Below are 19,952 nucleotides of genomic sequence, written 5' to 3'. Positions count from 1 at the left end.
CGCTGACATAACTATTAGTTTTCCTTTGAGTATTATAATAAATTATTTATTTAAAAGCTGTTCCCGTGTTGACCTCCCTTCTTTGTTTTTATTTTTTATTTAACCTTTATTTAGCCAGGTTAGTCCCGTTGAGATTAAGAATCTCTTTTTCAAGGGAGACCTGGCCAAGACGGTCAGCAGCAAAAACACAAAGTTGCAGACAGAGACATACAGGGAGAACAAGTACAATTCACAAGCACTAAAATTTGCATAAAGAAAAACTACCAATAAATCAAAACGAGTGTTTCTGGGAGTAATTTGTACAAACAGTCAAGCTAAAAACATCAACATCCCATAGAAACTGCTTCCAAGTCCTTCAATTTAGATTTAAAAACATGTAACGACACGAGCTCCTTCAGTTTTAAATCATTCTACAACAAATTCCAGGCTGAGGGTGCAGAATACCCAAAAGCCCTTTTCCCAATTTCAGTCCGAGCATTTGGGACAGAGAGCATAAAGAGGTCCTGAGAACGCAGTGAATACTGCCCGGTGTTTTTTTGCGTGATGAAAACACACAGGTAATATGGAAGCAGACCAAGAATTGCCTTATATATAAAGGTGTACCAATGTAGGAGCCTACGGGTCGCCAGGGGGGGCCATCCTACCCGAGAGTACAACTCACAGTGATGAGTCAGTGCTTTACAATTTGTAATGAACCTCAGGGACGCATGGTAGGCTGAGTCAACCATATGGAGACATTGAGCAGAGGCATGCATGTACAAGAGATCACCATAGTCTAATACAGGTAAAAAAGTTGCAGCAACTAGACGCTTTTTTACATTAAAAGAAAAACACAACTTATTTTTTTTCACCAGGTTCAGCACATGATGTTTAAAATTAATTAATTGTTACGCTCTCCAACGAGGTGGGCATAACAAGTTGGGGCTCGTCCAGTTTTGAAACTTAAATATTACCATTTTGGTTGTTTTTGAGTAGTCTGGTTGGGTTGGGAGGCCCACAGTGACAGCTTTCCTTATGGTTAAGTTAAGGAGATAGGTTTTGGGACTGTTTATTTCTCTAGTGTCTTTAGCTGCAAATTAGCTGTGCATCCAGGTAAAACGGTGAGTTTGAGTTATGCAATGTACGACTGTGAGGATGAGCTGATGAGTAGCTGGGTAGCTGTGCTATTTTGCTGTCTGGCTGGAGTTTTCGTTGTATGCCACAGATAGGCTGAAGCAGCAGTCATCTCATAAGGAGAGGTTGATGATTTTTTGTTTTCAGGGCCGTTTGTTGTTTTTGTGTGTTGTCTGCGCAGGTAGCAGCAGTGGTCTCGGGAGCACCCCAAAGTATTGGCTGAGACAAGTTGGCTCCCCACTACAGACGGTTTGCAGGTGCATAAATAGTTACCCACCACCAGTACGCACATGAGGACTAGGGTTCAGTTAGTTAGTTTTGGGTTAGGCAGTTAGGAGGGGGCACTCCATAATCACTCAATCTCCCTGTGGTTGTGTATTGTGTGACTCAGACTGCCTTATCTCTTTCTTTGGATGTGCTGGCTAGGTAGTCAGTGTGGCTGTGTTAAACATGGAGACTGAGCATAGTAATACTTGGTCTCTGAGTTCCTAAAAAGACCATACTTTAACTCAGTTTACAAAGGCAGATTTAGTTGATCTGGCAATTCATTTGGGCTGGTCAAAAACTGACAAAATACCAAAAAAGGCTGAGCTAAGGGGCATTGTTGACGGTTAGCTGTATCTGCCAAACTTGTGGAGGTAGTTCAGGCTCCAGCAGCTCCAGGCCCGGTCAGTTCTGAGCTTTTTGGTGGTACTCTGTCATTTGAATATCTGCAGCTAGAGAGGGAAAAATGTAATTTAGAGAAGGAGAGGTTACAGTTTGAGTTTGAGAAGGAGAGAATGAGGGCTGAGATAGCACTGGAAAGAGAGAGAGCTAAAGTAGAGCAGTTGAAGTTGGAGCTACAAAAGGAAGTGAAAGCACGTGAGTCATTGTTGGCCAGTGGTAGAAGTGGATCTGCTGGTTTTGAGGTTGCTGAAAGCTTGTGTCTTCTGCCTAAGTTTGATGAAAAAGATCCGGACACATTTTTTGCACTGTTTGAGTGTGTTGCACAGGTTAGAGGATGGCCGGATAGTCAAACTATGATGTTGCAGTGTATTTTCACAGGCAAGGCCCAGAGAGCTTTTTCTGCCCTTAGTTCTGTTGAAAGTGGCGATTATGCTGTAGTTAAAGCCAGGGGCGGACTGGGACTAAAAAACAGCCCTGGACTTTGACTCGGCCCAGCCCACAACAACCGGTGCACGGAAACTCATCAGCCCCAGACACGGGTGTCAAAATACTTAAATTTTAACACATGATACTATACCTTCCAAATTATAGCAATAGCACCGATGTTGACTAGATGTTGTGTTAAGAGCATAGTGTAGAATACTCACTGAGAAATAAATGACACAATCCAGATGTCTCTCTGCTGAACAATACAATGGGTGAGTCTCATACCATGTCTTGTTGTTGTGTTTCAGGCAGTCACCTGCATTGTATTGTTCAGCAGAGAGACATCTGGAGTGTGTCGTTTATTTCTCAGTGAGTATTCGAGTTAAACTGTATAATTACAGCCTCTTTACACTGTGATTTATCATAACCAGAGATATTGGATGAAGCGAGATACCCAACTCAGCTCACTTCCTGATTCAGTGACGTTAGCGCCACGCCCCCGTAGGAGACTTGCGGCAGCTCTGAATGTATTGTCGTCAATGAGGAAAATGAACGTGATCACAATTTATGGTCAATTCTTTCGTCCTGTAGTCACTAAAGTAAATATTGGGTTCATTTTCCACAAGCCACACATCTTCCCAATATTCTGACACTAAAGCTGCATTTTTCATCCGCACAGATCAAGAGAAAGTTAACTTTGTTTGAGCCCTGTCCGTCTCAGAAAACAAGTTCTCGTGAGATCTCGTGATCTTGATAAACAGGTGGTAAAATCACAGTTTGAGGGAGAACAGGCTCTGATTGGAGGGAGAGCTAACCACGCCCACTTAGGAGACAGGAAGAGTAACCGTTTTCTTAACATTGGATAAGCCTACAGTTGGGTATCTCCCTTCATCCAATATCTCTGTCATAACTCACAGAGGCTTCACTCTCTAATTGCCTTTGTTTTTTTTCCCTCACCTTCTAAGCCCCACCCTTTCTTTCCGTTTTTTTGGATTAATACCAGTATCCATATTGTTATCTTTCACGCTGTCTCTCCCATCTGCACCTGCTGCACACGGCTGCTCGATTTGTATGACGTATGCGCTTCCTTCTTCTTCAATTTGATTGGTGGCCGGCCGGCTCATAGATATCTATGGGCCGGCTGGCATCCAATTTAAAGGCTGCCACCTAGCGGACTGGACGTGGAACAGTAGATTATCAGAGAGAAAAAGGAAAAAACAAAACAAAAAAAAAACGGTGATGACTGCGTGGCGGCCGCCGGCCGTTCTGGAGTACCGGCCATTCTGTGATTTTCCAGAACCTCCAGATGGCCAGTCCGCCCCTGGTTAAAGCTGCAGTTCTTAAAGCATATGAACTAGTTCCAGAAGCCTACAGGCAGAAGTTTAGGAACTGGAAGAAAGGGGACAAGCAAGCCCATGTTGAATTTGCCCAGGACATTTTGGCTCATTTTACACACTGGTGCTCTGCTTCTGAGGTAGTTATGTGGATTTGTGTGATTTAATTGTGTTAGAACAGTTTAAATGTTCATTGCCTGCCCACCTTGCAACTTATATCATTGAAAAAAAGGTGAAGACAGCATCTGCGGCTGCAGTTCTTGCTGATGAGTATGTTTTAACACATGTACCTGGCATTGGATTGGTTCCACTGTGGGTTCCTTCGCATCATTTCATTTCTTCTCTTATCTGGTAAGTGGAGAGGCTGAAATGGGTGTCTGTCCTCAGCTGCCGATTCAAGGCATAGACATTATTCTAGGGAATGACTTAGCTGGGGCTAGGGTTTGGGAAGATGGTCCTCCACTGTGTGTTGGTTCACCCTTACAGGAATCTGAGGAACTACATGAGTGTGCTATAAAGTACCCCAAAGTCTTTTCTTCCTGTGTAGTGACATGCTCAAGAAGCAAAGCTGAGTCAGAACAGTTTCAGCCCTCTCAGAATTCAGTTTCTCAGGTTAAAGACAGTTCTGATGGAAGGGAGCAGTTTAAATAGTTTTCTATCCCATTGCTGTCACTTTCTAGAGAAGAGTGTATTAAAGAGCAAGCCTCAGATCCCACACTGAAATCCCTGTTGGAGTTGGTTTGTCCAGAAAGTGAGCTCAAGTCTGTTCATAGTGGCTATTTTCTTAATGATGGATTGCTATTGAGGAAGTGGGCCAGTGTGGTGAATGGTGGGCAGGTAGACAGTATTGTTCAGGTTGTGGTCCCTTTTAAAGTTCAGAGATCTTGTGTTGAGCACATCACATTATGGTGTGGCAGGTCATCTTGGTGTGAAGAAAACTTACAACAGAGTGCTCCACCATTTTTTCTGGCCTCGTCTGAAGAGGGACGTAGCAGTGTATTGCAGAACTTGTAACACCTGTCACTTGAAAGCCTAACCAACAGATTAAGCCAGCTCCATTGTACCCCATTCCAGTGGTTGAAAAGCCATTTGAAAAACTGTTACTTGACTGTGTGGGTCCACTTCCAAAAAGTAAGGCTGGGAGTAAGTATTTGTTGACTGTTATGTGTAAAAGTACTTGTTATCCTGCTGCATTTCCCTTGCACTCCATTAAAACTAAGCCAGTACTAAAAGCATTGACTTCATTCATTACTACCTTTGGTGTCCCAAAAGTGGTACAAACTGACCAGGGGAATAATTTCATGTCCCGTACATTCTCTCAAGTGGTAAAACAGCTGAAGGTTAAACATAAAGGGCAGTATTTATCAAGCGTCTTAGAGTGCTTAGAGTCTTAAGTGCTGAGAATTTGTGAAATTTAGTCCTACTCTCAAACTTAAGAATAAAAGCTATTTATCAATCTTCTCAAGTCTAAGAATCACTCCTACTCCCCCAGATATTTAAGAGACCTCCCGAGGTGTCCTAACTGGTTAGGAGTTGCCAGTAGAGGATGGCACTGAGGTGAGAGAGACGTGCGTGAACATTCCAGGAGCGGAAGGATGTCCTGGCTTTGTTTGATGACGAGCAGCTGATCAAACGGTATTGTTTGGACAAAGCGGGTATTATTTTTGTCACAGATTTAATAAGGGACGTCATCTTATCAGTAACATCATGCAGCAGAGCTTTCACGGCAGAATTAAAGGTCATCACAATGCTTCGATATCTCGCCACTGGAAAAATGCAACAGTGTAACGCTGATGATTTGGGGCCATCACAACCGTCAATTAGCAGAATTGTTATGGAAACAATAATGGCCCTTACTGCTCCTCACCTCGTCATGCGTTTCATTGACTTCCCAACTATACCCCGGGTAATTCAACAGAAGCAAACTGCATTCATGCAAATAGCTGGCTTCCCTAGAGTGGTTGATGCAATCGATGGCACACATATTAGGATCATCGCTCCAAGCGTGGACGAGAGCGTTTATGTAAACAGGAAGAGGTACCACATTATCAACACGCAAGTAGTGTTTGATGCAGTCTACAACATCTTGGATGTGGTACCCAAGTGGCCTGGGTCCACCCATGATGCAAGAATCCAAAATGGAAGTGGCCTGAAGCAGCTGTTTGAGAGGCACATTGTGCCACCTGGGTGTCACCTAATTGGGGATAAGGGATATCCCTTATGCCGCTGGCTTCTTACCCCTTTTCAGATGCCACAGACACAAGGCCAAATGAACTATAACAGGTTAGCCCAACGAAATGCCTAATTGTTTTAAATTTAAAATGTTTAATTAAGTTTATAGAATATTGTTTAATAGGAGGGTTTATTCTCGTCACATGGCACACAAAAGCACAAGAAGTGTGGTGGAGAGAGGGATTGGCCAGTGGAAGCGCAGATTCCACATTCTGCATTCAGAAATACGGCAAACTCCAGACAGAGTGTGCCACATCATTATGGCATGTGTAATACTGCACAACATTTGTAAGGCGCGCAATGTTCCACTCCCACCAGCAGACCATGATGATACGATGAGGGAGGAGATGGAGATGCGAGCGTCCCTAGCAACATTCATCCATGTGATAGGGGCAGCCTTCAGACAACACTTCGCCAACCTCCACTTTGGGTAAGAATAATAATAAATCACCGATACACACAGTGCCTTTTTTTTTATTAATTCGTTTTATTAGTCACTCAGTATCTTTTCTTTTTTTTAAAGCCAAGCTGAAGTACTCCTCTTGGAGCCGCAACACTTTAATTTGCAGCTTAATTTTTTGTCTCCGCAGTGCCTGCAGATCATCTGGGTCCTCTGCTGGGCCGCAATCACTGTAGTGTAAAAGTCAAAACCCTCATCAGATATTAGACCATATAAGTTGGATGAGATACAAATAGCTATATAGCTATGTTAGTGTGTAGACGTTTGCAAAAAACTAATTCTGCATTCATGTGTAATATGCGATATAATAGTGTGAACTCTTAGTGACATCTCAGCTGTGAACTCTTATTGACACACATAACCTATCACGCGCTGTGTAATGATATAATGCATTAACCTACACTCACATGATGTTGTGAACTTATAGTGACACTCATACAAGTTACCACGTGCTGTGTGAAGAAGATAGCACACTCACTTGATTGTACTGCTTAATGCACTTAGGAGTTTATATAAAGGTCACACATACATTCAAATGATTGTGTCACGAGGAGCTGTAGCATGTGAGTCACCAGGGATCACATGTTTTTCTAAAAATAAGAGCACGAGGGACTATAGCATGTGAGTCCCCACATATCACATGGGTTTTTAAAAAATAGAGTGAGGGCGGCCCCGGAAATACTGGTGGCAGATTCCAACTTGAGCAGGAATAAAGGCAAAAGTCTGCTACCTGTAAAAACGGGTCGAAATGGGAAGGGCTACAGAAATGGGTGGAGATCTCCTCGACCTCCACCAGCATATAAGCCAGAGCGCTGAGAGTAGTTTTTCAGTCGTCCTCCGGAGGCTGACTCATGAGTTTGTCTGTGTTGTTGCCTGTGAACACAATAAACTCAATTGCACCAGATTCTGCCTATCTCCAGTGTTTTTCTAAGTATCTGCCAGCTGAACCTAAGCTACTGAATTAACAGCAAATGACATTTTAGAAGAAACAAGGAGGACGAGGTCGGGAGCCGCCAGGCCCAATTCCAGGCACCGATTTCAGTCACCTCAAGTGGCGCAGCCAGCCAGGAGGCAAGGAAGGTCGAAGCCAGAGTTCGGGAGCACTGGGCTGTACGTCAGACACACAGGTGGCGCCACCAAATAAGGTAAGCAGAGCCTTTTTCTGTTTAAAACCAGGTGTGTCTGGGGTGCAGTGCTGGGAGCCGCCCAGGTCAAAGGTATTTGACAAATTCCTCTCCTAAAGAACCTAGTTATATAGTATACTGATTAAAGAGATATCACTGGAAAAGCAACTAACATCACTGGAGACGGGTAACTCTGCTGCAATAAGGTGTGATCGTGGAGCGGAAAGAGTGAATGTGTGTCTTGGATGAATAATAACTAATGAGGTACAGGCAATAAGGTAGTAAGAGTATTTAAAGTATTTAAAGAGACAAAAGTGCACAATAAGAGAAGAAAAGAGTCAGAGATACTCAAAAGCATATACGTGGTTACCACTGCCGAAACTCGCCAACACTCCCTTTAGCCTGTAGGGGCGGGGGTGTTGAAGCCAGCCGGCAGGTTTGCGCGGGCGGAATGCTAAGCAAATCCGCGGATACCGCTGTTGGCTTGCCTAGCACATCTTTAAGCCTATAAAAGGAGGGTGTGTCTAGGGGAGACATCAGGACTGCATGGGCGGTTTGCTATAAAGAATAAGTGAATAAAGGCCTAAAAAGCTTCTGTGGATACCACTGTTTTGAGGAAAGTGACCTCCCAGCCAAGAAGGAGGGGAGGTCACCGTAGACAAAACGGGACTGAACGGGCAGAAAGCTAAAAAAGTGAAGTTAAAAAGCTCCTGTGGATACCGCTGTTTAGGGGAGACCTCTTAGCCAAGAGGGCAGGGGAACTACCTCAGAAAACAGGTCTGAACGGGCAGGTAGCTAAGGAAAAGAAAAAAGAAAAAGAAAAAATTAACTGATCGATCTAAGTGTAAAAACTGTAAATATATCTAAAAGTAATCTGTAAAATAGTATAAACATAATCCTTGACGTCGTTGTGCATGTCATCTGCATAGTGTTGTAAATATAGTAAGCTATAGAGGAAATTGTAAAATGGTGGATGTAGAAAAGTGTTGGCAACAGAGATTTAATTAAGTTGTTGAATAAACCAACTAAACAGGCTGCACGGTTGCAATATTGTGTTAAAGGGAAATCAATAGGGCAAACACATAGAGTCACTACTAATAGTCAAAAGGTGAGGGCAAACGTAATTCACAGCTGCACCTAAAAATAGATGGAAGAAGGGGAAATCATTGAGGACGAAATTTGGGGAGAAGAACATTGTCTAACAGAGGGCCCTGTAGAATATAGCGGAGTGCGCACCCACTTTTGGTTAGAACGGAGCTACATAGATAGCGAAGGGGCTGAGCATTGGCAAGACGAACAAGAGATCCAACAAAAACTCTGTCAAATCACTAAATTTGTTAATTTAAAGAGAGTAAAGGAAGAGTATCCAGGGGCCCCATGGGAAGCGATTTTGCGAAGGCTGTGGGTTCCTTATTCACTAAATCCGCTACTACAGAGTCTGTGTGACAATTATCAGAACGCACCAGTAGCCACACTCCCTCTGCACCAAATACACATACAAAGCCCAGTGGGAGGGGAAATATACAACCCGCGGCTGCAAATTGTCATTGTGCCCAGAAAAGTTGAGTGGGAAACAGGTAAATTTGGGTGTCTAAGTAAACGGAAACCCCAAGAGGACGGGTCCTGTGACTTAGAGTACAACCCCTATAGAGAAAAGAAATACAAAACTGCCATAACAGTAGGGAAGATAGCGGTGTTAATACGTACAACAGAAACAGACGAACAGCCAGAAATCCCAAGAGTTAGTGCAGTAAAACAAGGCTTCATGGGAGCCAACCAGGGAAAAATGAAAGAAGGGGTTCTGACCCCGATAGAAATGGTAATAAAACAACACCCAAGTCGAGCCAAGCGCATTCAGCGCTGTGTGGCCAAATGGCACAAAAGAACCTCCGGGAAGAATCGCTGGCCTATGGATGGTACCTTCAATTTGGCATGCTGTGATGAAGTAGAGTCAGAATTAAGACATATTGAAGCTCGAGACACCAAGGCAAGCTACAAACTAAAAAACAAGAGAGCCAAAGAAAGAGAAGTGCTAGGATGGTTCAGACAAACTGGAACAAGAATAATGGTGCAGCTGGAGGAAAGAGACAAAGAACACCAGATACAGGAAGAAGTAACGCCCACAGCACCACCCCCACCCATACCGCCACCACCCCCATACCCACAGGAGCAAACACAGCCAGCAATGGGACAGTACGCACTAAGAGGCTCCAAAGTTACGGAAATGGAGGGCCAATTAGAAGGGAGATTCACAGTGACCCTGACAAAAAATGATGACAAGAAACCCAATAGGAGAGGACTACAGGGGCCGAGGAAAAAGTTAAGACTGGAAACAGAACCGTCCTCAGAAACGGAAAGCACCGATAGGTCAACAAGTGACGAGGAGGATGGAGAGTTCACTGAGAGTGAAACTGGACAGCCTCCAATGATATACAAACATCGTAGTAGAAGGAGCAGTGACTGCACCAGAACTACTGCTAGAGAGACGACAGACAGCGCCAGTGATGAAGGCTCTCGCTCCACTGAAGGGCAAGTACCAACTGCGGGGCACAAAGACAGAGGGAGACAGAAGCAGGTGAAAAACGGGAGCAAAGCTCACCATAAAAGTTGTTCGAGCCTCCCCACAGAGAGATCTGGCTCCCCTACAATAGAATTGCGTAAGAAAAAAGGAAAGATTGAGGAATTGAAACCCAGGCCCATGAGTACCTTTGGGTACGAGCACTGGCAACAGATGTTGGAATGGGAGGTAAAGAACCGCCAGATGCGCGAGGAAGAAGATCGCCAGAGGCCAGCTACCATTAGCCCGCCACCATATCCAGACCCACCGACGGAGAGAGAGCCACACAATGAAAGTGATCACAGTCTCCAAGAACACACTCCCAGAGGTGCGTCACTGATCGACACCCGAGGACAGGAGCTGCTCAAAGAACTGGAAGGGATCAGCCGGAGAACAGAAGGCAGATTGCAGCAAATGAGTCAACTATTGGAGACAATACAAGAACAGCAGTTAAAAGAAGAGGGTCTCCAGCAGGAGCCAGAGGAGCCTCAAGCCAGCCCCACCACAGAGCACATCACCTTGACTCTCCAAGGTACAATGAAATCGAACAAAACACAGCCCAAAGAGGTGCGGGACACCAACAGACGACCAACAACAGACAACAGAGCTCAAAGTCAAGGAGGCATGAGATTGAGAGGAGGAAAAGTCCTCGGAGAGACTGAGGATCTCATATATCTGTATGATGAGGAAGGTAACAGAACCACCACGTGTCCCCTTATAACACAACCTAATGGACAAAGGCAGTACGAGCCCTGACCTTTCATGGACATGATAGGCCTGGCTGAGCGCCTACCGGCACTCACCGATGGCGCAGATAAATGGATAATGGCTTTAGAAGAAACAACAGCTGGAATACAGCTAGCCTTGGGAGATGTTAAAGCTTTGCTCACCTATGTGGCTGGAAAGCAAACCACTCAGGAAATATTCACAGAAGCCAATGTGGGAGCGGCAATTGGAAACAATTACAGCGAAGATGTGGACTTTGGGCATTACCGCTCCAAGGTGTGGCGCCAATTGAGAAAACACTACCCGGCAAAGAGAGACCCATCCAAGTTGGAAGGGGAAACGCTGGGAGAGGACGAATGTCCCTCTAAGTTCCTACACACCTTCCAAAAGAAATGGAAAGAAGAAACAGGAGAAGCATGGAATGCCAATAAAACCACTCCAAGCCTATTCAAAATGATGGTTAAGAAGGCCATGCCAGAGAGTGTACAGCGACGTTTGGAAGATGTGGTGGGACTAATGAAAATGGACTGGCCACTGTTCTCAGAACACATCGTCCACCATGTTGAGCTCTACAGAAAAGACAGAAAGAAAAAGGATGAAGAAGACAAACAACTAGTCAACAAATTGACCCAGCTGCAGCTGGGAGAACTGAGCAAGTTGGTCAAAAAGGAAAAAGAGAAATCTAAAATCCAAGCTCCCGTGGTGGCAGCGACCCAAGCAGCTCCTCCAACCATCCAGCCCCAAGCACCTCTGCAGCCACCCCCCACTGACCCCAACGCAACAGGGAAAGACACCCCTACCAACCCCACACATCACCATTATTATTACCAGCAAATACCAAGAGGTGGTGGCAATCAGCGAACCCCCAGAGGGCGGGGCCGTGGGGGACCTGGAGGAAATGCTCAGTCTACAAACTTCAGGGGAGGATGGAAAGGAGGCAGAAACTACATACCAGGGAACCACCATGTCTTCCAGGATGCACCCAACCAGCCACCAGGCCCACCACACGTAGGAGCAGGCTATCCAGGAGCTAACCCGGCTCCACCTGACAATCAATGCTGGGGGTGTGGTCAACCAGGCCATATATGGGCCCAATGTCCTAGCAACCCATGGGAAGGTCCAGCACAGAACTGGCCCAGCATGGAACAGCCACAACCCTGGTAGGGGTGCCCAGAGGAGCCTGAGGGGGAACTAATGTTACCAGCTATATCGCTACAGTCACATGAGGAACCCATCGTAGCTGTTGTCATCCATGACCGTGAATATCCGTTTATGGTTGACACAGGAGCCACATACTCATGCATTGGAAAAGAAGGCTCCGGGTTCCCCCTCTCTAAGTCATCCATAAAGACCATAGGCTTCTCTGGGAAATCACAGATCATACCGCTAACAGAGCCCGTTCCAATGCTCATTGCAGGCAAAGTCATATGTGCACCTTTGCTATACTCAGCCCATACCCCAGTAAACTTGCTAGGAAGAGACATTCTATGCCCATTAAAAGCAAAAATCATGTGTACCCAAGATGGACTGTACCTGGACTTCCCAGATGAACCCCCACAAAGCATGATGTCACAACTACCCCAACGTACCACAGACAAACAACAAGCCCTGGCTTACTGGCTTCAGCTGACACCAGAAGACTCACACCTTAAACAGAAATGGACTGAGTGGGAGAGGTGGATTCGCATGCACTACGACACCGCACATACCCCCACTCTGCCGCTGCATTGCACGCTCATGTATGACAGAGATCAGACTCATGTAGATTACCAGGAGTGTTGGGATGTAGGGATCAATAAAAAACCATATCTCATCACCAGTGAAGACATGTTTTTGGGGCCGGAGGGCGTGGCGGCGGCTGTCCGCCTACCGGAAGAATTATCTGGATGGTTTCAAGTACCAAAGTCTACACCGCACGTCACGCTTTTGGTGGCCAAAGATTATGAGTCTCATCATCTCGGTCCTATGGTCAGGCGTGCCCTGCAGGTGCAAGAGTGGGTGCCCACAAACAACAGGTACATTCACATTTCTAAAGATAAGCAGTCCATCAGGATCTCAGTCAAAGTAGGTGATGAAGTTTTAGCAGATAAAGTGGTAGTAGATGGAGGCACACCCACACAAATGGCAGTCACCGCAGAACATGAGGAGATGCTAAGCAAAGTTCCATCTCAGTTATGGACAGCACACAAGACTGATGTAGGATTGATAAAATCAGCGCAACCAGTTCACATTAAGCTAAAACCACACGTTAACTTACCATATCAGCAACAGTACCCTCTCAAACAGCATGCAGTTGACGGTATCAGACCAACAATCCAAGGCTTGATTGAAGCAGGAGTTTTGGTAAAAACTAGAAGCCCCTGTAACACACCCATTTTTCCCATCAGGAAACCAAATTCACCAGACTACCGTTTAGTCCATGATCTGCGAGCTGTTAACGCGGTAGTAGAGGGAGAAGTACCACTTGTGCCTGACCCACACACGTTGCTTTCCAACATCCCACCAGATACCCAGTGGTACACAGTCATTGATTTGTGTTCAGCTTTCTTCAGCGTACCACTACATCCAGATTTTCAGTATTTGTTCGCCTTTACGTATGAGAATCAACAATATACCTATACCAGGTTGGCTCAAGGGTATTTGGATTCCCCATCCATCTTTAATCGTGTGTTGACACAAGACTCGCCAGTTTGAACGTGCAAAGCACAGTATTGCAATATGTAGATGATCTGCTCATTTGCAGTCCTACAAAAGAACAATGTGAAAAAGACTCTATTGCAGTGCTCACGGCCTTAGCAAAAGGCGGACACAAAGTCAGTAAAACTAAACTACAGTTCTGCCAACAGTCAGTAGAGTACTTAGGGAGAAGACTCTGTGGGGACAAAAGGTGTATTGCACCATCCCAGTTAGAGGCAGTGATTAAGGCCCCTCAACCGCAAACGGTGGGCCAAATGTTATCTTTTCTGGGCATGACAGGCTACAGCAGACCTTGGATCTGTGACTATGCTATAAAAACTGCTCCCCTCAGGGCTAAGAGCAGCAGGACAAACAAATAACACAGCACAGTTAACATGGACAGAGGAAGCGGAAGGTGCGTTCCAAGCCCTGAAAATAGACATGCAGTCCGCTCCCGCTTTAGGGACGCCAAACTATGCTAAACCTTTTCATCTCTATGTTGCAGAAAAATCAGGCTTTGCCTGTGCCGTCCTGATGCAAGACACACCCACAGGTAAACAGCCATTGGCATATTATAGTACTAAACTGGACAACATCGAGGCTGGCCTGCCACCCTGCTATCAGGGGCTGGCAGCCGCTGTCTTTGCCTTCCAGAAAGCTTCATCACTGACCATGGGACATCCTGTGACGCTGTATACTTCCCACCAAATTCATGCACTACTGACTAGTCCACGATTCGTCTTGACACAAGCCAGACGCACGGGCTATGAGGTAATCCTGTCAGCCCCTGAACTCAATATTCAGCGCTGCACCGTCATTAACCCCGCCACTAAACTGATTTTGCCAACAGAAGGTACTCCACATGACTGCATTCACGATACAGACAAGTTTATGCGGGAGGACCTGCATAATCAGCCAATTCCTGCCGACCTCACATTGTTCGTGGATGGTTCATGTTTTCGTGACGCCACTGGTAGCCATGCAGGCTACGGGATTATTCAGCTCAAAAATGACGACCAAACCTTCGCCACACTACAGGCACGTAAGCTTGCTCAGCCCTGCTCAGCCCAACTCGCAGAGATAAAAGGGACAGAAGCATGTAAATTAGCTGCAGGAAAATCGCTAAACGTCTACACGGACTCTGCGTATGCCTATGGCGTGTGCCATGTTCACACGAACATTTGGAAACAAAGGGGATTTCACAGAGCTGATGGCACCCCTGTAACTCATGGAGCTGCCATCCTCGATCTGTTAGAAGCCATGTCGCTTCCCACAGCCCTGGCTGTCATTAAATGTCCAGCCCACCAAAAGACCAACACACTGATAGCTACAGGCAATAATCTTGCAGATGAGGCAGCCAAACAAGCAGCAATAGGGGCAGTTATGGCGCCCATATTAACCATACAAGATTGCAAACCTCTCACATCCTTGCCCTCCCTTATAGCCGCTCAAGATAGAGTAGAAGAGGCTGAGAAACGCTTATGGGTAAAAAGGGGAGCTATTAAGAATACGCAAACGGGCCCAATACGGGGTCCATTGCATGGAGTTTGGCTGGATGCCCATGGCCGCTTTGTACTACCAACTTTACTACTAAGACATGCAATAATTTGGGCGCATGGTAGTGACCATTGTGCAAGGCGGGAGATCCTAAGGAAACTGCAAGCAGTATGGTGGTCGCCATTCATGGCAGCCACGGTGGACAGAGTACTAAATGAATGTGACGTTTGCGCAGAATACAACATCAGGAAAGTTTTTTCGGCCCCATTGGCACATATACCACCCCCAGACGGACCATTCAGACACCTCATGATGGACTATATAGACATGGGACCACAGTCAAGAGTAAGGGGACTGAGATACGTTTTAGTGGTCATATGTAGATATAGTAGGTGGGTGGAGGCAAAAGCCACTGCAAAATCAGATCACAAAACAGTTGCAAAATTTTTGTGTCAGGAAGTTTTCCCGAGATTTGGAATGCCAGACACCATATCATCAGACAACGGCAGCCACTTTGTGTCCAATGTCATACAAGAGACACTAAAGCAATTGGGAATCAAACAAAAATTTGGCTGCGTTTACCATCCCCAATCGCAGGGAGCAGTAGAAAGGGCAAATGGCATCTTGAAAACAAAAATAGCCAAAATAGTGGCAGACAGCAGAAATAAGCTTAACTGGGTGGATGCTTTACCACTTGCACTAATGTCTATGCGCTCACAGGCCAGCCGAGTCACGCATCTAACACCGCATGAAATGCTTACGGGCCGGCCCATGCCGCTACCATACTTAAGAGGTCCCCATAAGGGACCGTCCCTGGAACAGTTGCAAGGTGAAATGTTTGAATACTTATGAAGTCTAACTCGTATACACAGGGCTGTGTTCCAGCAGGTGAAAGGAGCCACAGAGGACAGAGGGGTCGACATCCCTGCAGACCTCCAGAGAATATGGCCAGGAGAACAGGTGTACGTCAAGGTGTTCAAAAGAAAGTGGGACCAACCGCGAAGGGAAGGTCCATACAAGGTCATATTAGCCACACCAACTGCCTTGAAAGTCAAAGGTAAGGACGTTTGGTTCCATCTTAACCACTGCTGCAGAGCTAACACCCCAGAGAGACCACCTGTTCCCCAACCTAGAGCCAGACAGAGAGCAGTAACTCCAGAGCCACAAGGGGACGGCGAAGCCGCCCCAAGGGCAATAAGGGACCAACCAGAAGGGGATGGCGACGCCTCCCCACAGGAACAGGGGACAAGAAGGTCTACACGCGTGGCACAGAGGCGCAGGGCACAGAGAGCCCAGAGTGACAGCAGCGGTTCAGCCCAGAGTGAGAGCAGTGGGTCCTTACCAGAGAGGGTGTCAACAGGAGCAGAGAGCTCTTCAGAGGGAGGCTCCTCATCCCCCGGGACTGACAGCCAACCTCAGTCTCATGAGTCATCACCTGCTAGTGATAGGACAAATCGTGAAGGGACAAGTGCAGAGAGAGAGGTGGCAGCAGAGGCAGAAGGATCGGAGGGAGTGGGAGCAGAGACAGAAGGAGAAGAAAGAGAGGAAAGCCCTAGCTCAGAAACAGGCGAAGCTAGAGACCCAGAGAGGTCAAACTCAAGCTCAAGCTCAGACTCAGACTCAAACTCAAGCTCAGACTCAGACTCAAACTCAAGAGACACAGACACAAGAGACTCAGACCCCGGAGAGGGACCAGCCCCTCGGCAGACTTAAGGGTTCAGTTAGCATGCAACGAGGAGCTAAAGTAGGCACAGTAGCTGTAATAATACTAACCCTATTGCTCATCGCAACGAGAGTACACCAGAGTGAGGGAGCAGCACAGGGTAAAGGAGACCAGAAAGAGAAAGGCGAGTGCTTCCTGGCGCTAGGAGCTTTGGCTGCAAAACAGGGAAAGCTACCTTACAGGGAAACAATACGACTAACCTACTATAAATCACATGCTTACGATGATGTATTGGTGGAGGGCCCAGGAGACATTAGACTGCATGGACGATCCACAGGATCGCGCTGTAGCGTGGAGGGAATGGTGACAGCAAGAGTTTGGTGTAGTATGAGAGGTTGTACTAATATGAAAGTAGGGTTCACTATATCCCTAAAAGTGGCACGACAATGGCTTCAATTAGGCCCCAGATCCCCAAGGAAGCCAAGAGATGTGCCAGTGCAACGGGTGGAATTAGTAAGAACCTCCACTTGGAAGTCCAATGCCTTCTATCAATGGCTGGAATACTCTGCTAAACAGGTAACCAATATTACGTGTGTAGCATGCCACAGAAGGAGGGGCCTACCTAGAGTGAGGCCTCTCCCAGACATAGATAATTGCTGGAAGCAGGATAAATGTTTTGCTGCATGTGTCATGTGGATGGCAGCGGGTAGAGAGAGATGGACCAACACAACGGCAATCTGTCCAGAAAATCTTAAAAATGCCTCTGATCAGTTCCAACAAGAATTCCAGGTACCTCCAGTAGTACATTTGACACCAGACCTCATATTCCCATTTTGCGTAGCACGAGGAAACAAGATAGAACATTGGCTGAGCAATGCCACCCACACTAACACTTCCCAGGAGACGGAGAGGCTGATTCAATGCAGGTATGAAAAGATCATAGGAAATGTGTCCTCGTCAGCAGGTACACTGCAGATCTCAGAGGCACAGAAGGTATGTAATACAACCCGAGAAGCCAAAATCCAATGCCACCAGGTGGTCAATGGCGGTGATGATTCTATAGTTCTAGGCCAAAATTATAATGATACCACCTGGATTTGGGTACTAAACTTGACCAATGGTACCACTCTGTTGGCGGACATATTTTGGATATGTGAAAATGACCTTCAGGTAAAAGCAGTGCTGCCAGCCAATTGGACGGGACTCTGCGCCCCAGCAATGTTAACAGGACCAATTACGATACTCAGTTTAACTAACAGCACCCCAGCAAGACGCCGTAGGTCATCTGAACCTCAGGGACGTTCCTGGGAGGAGGATGCTAGTGTATACATTACATGGGACCAGATACCACAAGGGGTCCCTAGGGACCAACAGGCTATAGCAGATGAATGGATAGAGACAGGCAGGGTATTGGGCTCATGGCCAATTTGGGGAACTGTAGTGAACGCTCAATATATAGCCCGCAATAGCCGTTGGGTAAACTATTTGTGGTATAACCAACAAAGATTTGTGAATTGGACCATAAGGGCCCTTGAAGGAGTGAACGAGCAATTACATGCCACATCCCTAATGACGGTACAGAACAGACTTGTCATTGAGACCCTGCTAGCCCATGATCAAGGCGTCTGTGACATAATAGGGGAACACTGTTGTACTGTCATTCCAATGCACACGGGGGAGGGTGGCAATTTGACCAAAGCTTTGGAAGGCATGCGCACCTTACGAGATCAGCATGTACAACACTCAAACTGGAACACCAGGATCCCCTCAATGTGGGACTGGTTATCAACATTATCCCCTGAGAAAATATTAAAAATGATGGGAATGTTATTGGGAATTGTTGTGTTGGCCCTTCTCACGATAGCCTGCTGTGTTCTTTCCCTGGTGCGGATTGTAATCAAGCGAACAATGACAAGTGTTACAGGACAATTTGTCGTAATAGACCAAGGGCCGCGGCCCACTGGCGCTGAATCTTATGAAGACATGACTGGTTCCCAAGGACAGCTTATTAAAAAACAAGAGCAGGGCTCAGGCGGAAAATGTAGAAACCAGTATGAGATGATGCTACAAGACAGAGCATTGGGAACTGCTCAATATGGTCAGAGAACTAAGTCAGCAGTGTATGACGAAATTGCATAAGACCCTGGTACCTTTGCTGTCACCAGACCAATATTATTGCTCACAAATACTTAAGCTTCATTATCACTAACATACTAATCCTTCTTGCATGGCTTATGTGTAGCGTAAACCTAAGAGTAACTAGGGAAGAGTAAAAACTATTATAGGGAGAATGCACTAAAATGTCCACACTCTAAAGATAAAGCAGAACATGGCTGGGCCTTGGGGAACACCACATCCAGACCAGCAGAACCAGGGAGACCAGTCTGTGTTCTGGTACCAGCAGCAGGGACCACATGCGATGAGACCCCCTCACCCTCAAACCTACCCCGGGACCGGCCTTCCACCGCCAGCCCATCCCCCAGAGTTGCCACTGGATGAGCTCTACAATCAACTCCACACCCCACAGCCAGCGATCCAGACACTGAACCACCCTCCATCGACCAACCTGATCCGCTATCTACTGTCCCGCCCTAACCCAGAACCAGTTGCAGGCCCCAGCTATACGGGAACCTGCCCAGAATCACTCAACCCAATTGCCAATACCTCCAGTCAGGGAGGTCAAACCCAGATGGGTCCAGGGTAAGGAGTAGATTGGCCTGTTCTTACTCCAGATTGGACCATTGCCACTCCAGGCCTGCGTTACCCCCCCCCCGTACCAGTCACCAGACCAGGCACCCTCCACCTCACAAGCACCATCCCAAGATGGACCCCTTCAACCCGATGATTGTAAGGACTTGTTGCCAGCATGCTCCCCTGCCTCATCCGCCACAACAGAGGACAGTGCTGATTATTCATATAGCTATTCACCAACCACCCCACCATCTGTTAAGCCACGTCGGGCAAGCCCACCACCTCGAAATACGGGTCACCTGAGCGTGCACGAGCTAACACCGACAACCCGCACCCTCCTAGAGAGGGAGTACAATGTGGATCCAGACGCAGTAGAAATCAGCCTCCGATGTCTGCCAGATGGAGCACCAGTGACAGCCCAACATCTGAGACTAACAGCCGAGCTGCGTAACCAGCTTCATCTTGTTCCCGCGTTGGCTTATCGCCGGCTGGTGCGCAGTCTTCCCCTCAACCTGCGAAAGAGGCTTCGCAGAGTCCGTCACGGTACCTACGCAATCAGGAAGGGAGAGAACAAGAAGATGCACAGGGCGCAATTGCGTCGACTCGAGCAGCAGGTGCTGGAGCTGCGTGGCCAAGTCTGCGAACTGACTCAGGCCAGGGATGCCTTACAGCAGCAGCTTAATGCTTATGAGGCCACACAAGAAGAGGTCGACGCACTAAAGACTCAGCTGGCAAACTACCGTCGTTTGCGAATGCCAGCCTACGGGTTCGAGGGACTGTAAAGGGA

This window comes from Epinephelus lanceolatus, chromosome 23 (assembly GCF_041903045.1).
Source record: "Epinephelus lanceolatus isolate andai-2023 chromosome 23, ASM4190304v1, whole genome shotgun sequence".
Lineage (NCBI taxonomy): Eukaryota > Metazoa > Chordata > Actinopteri > Perciformes > Serranidae > Epinephelus > Epinephelus lanceolatus.
The sequence above is the reverse complement of the archived record's forward strand: the minus strand, read 5'-3'. Positions refer to the sequence as shown.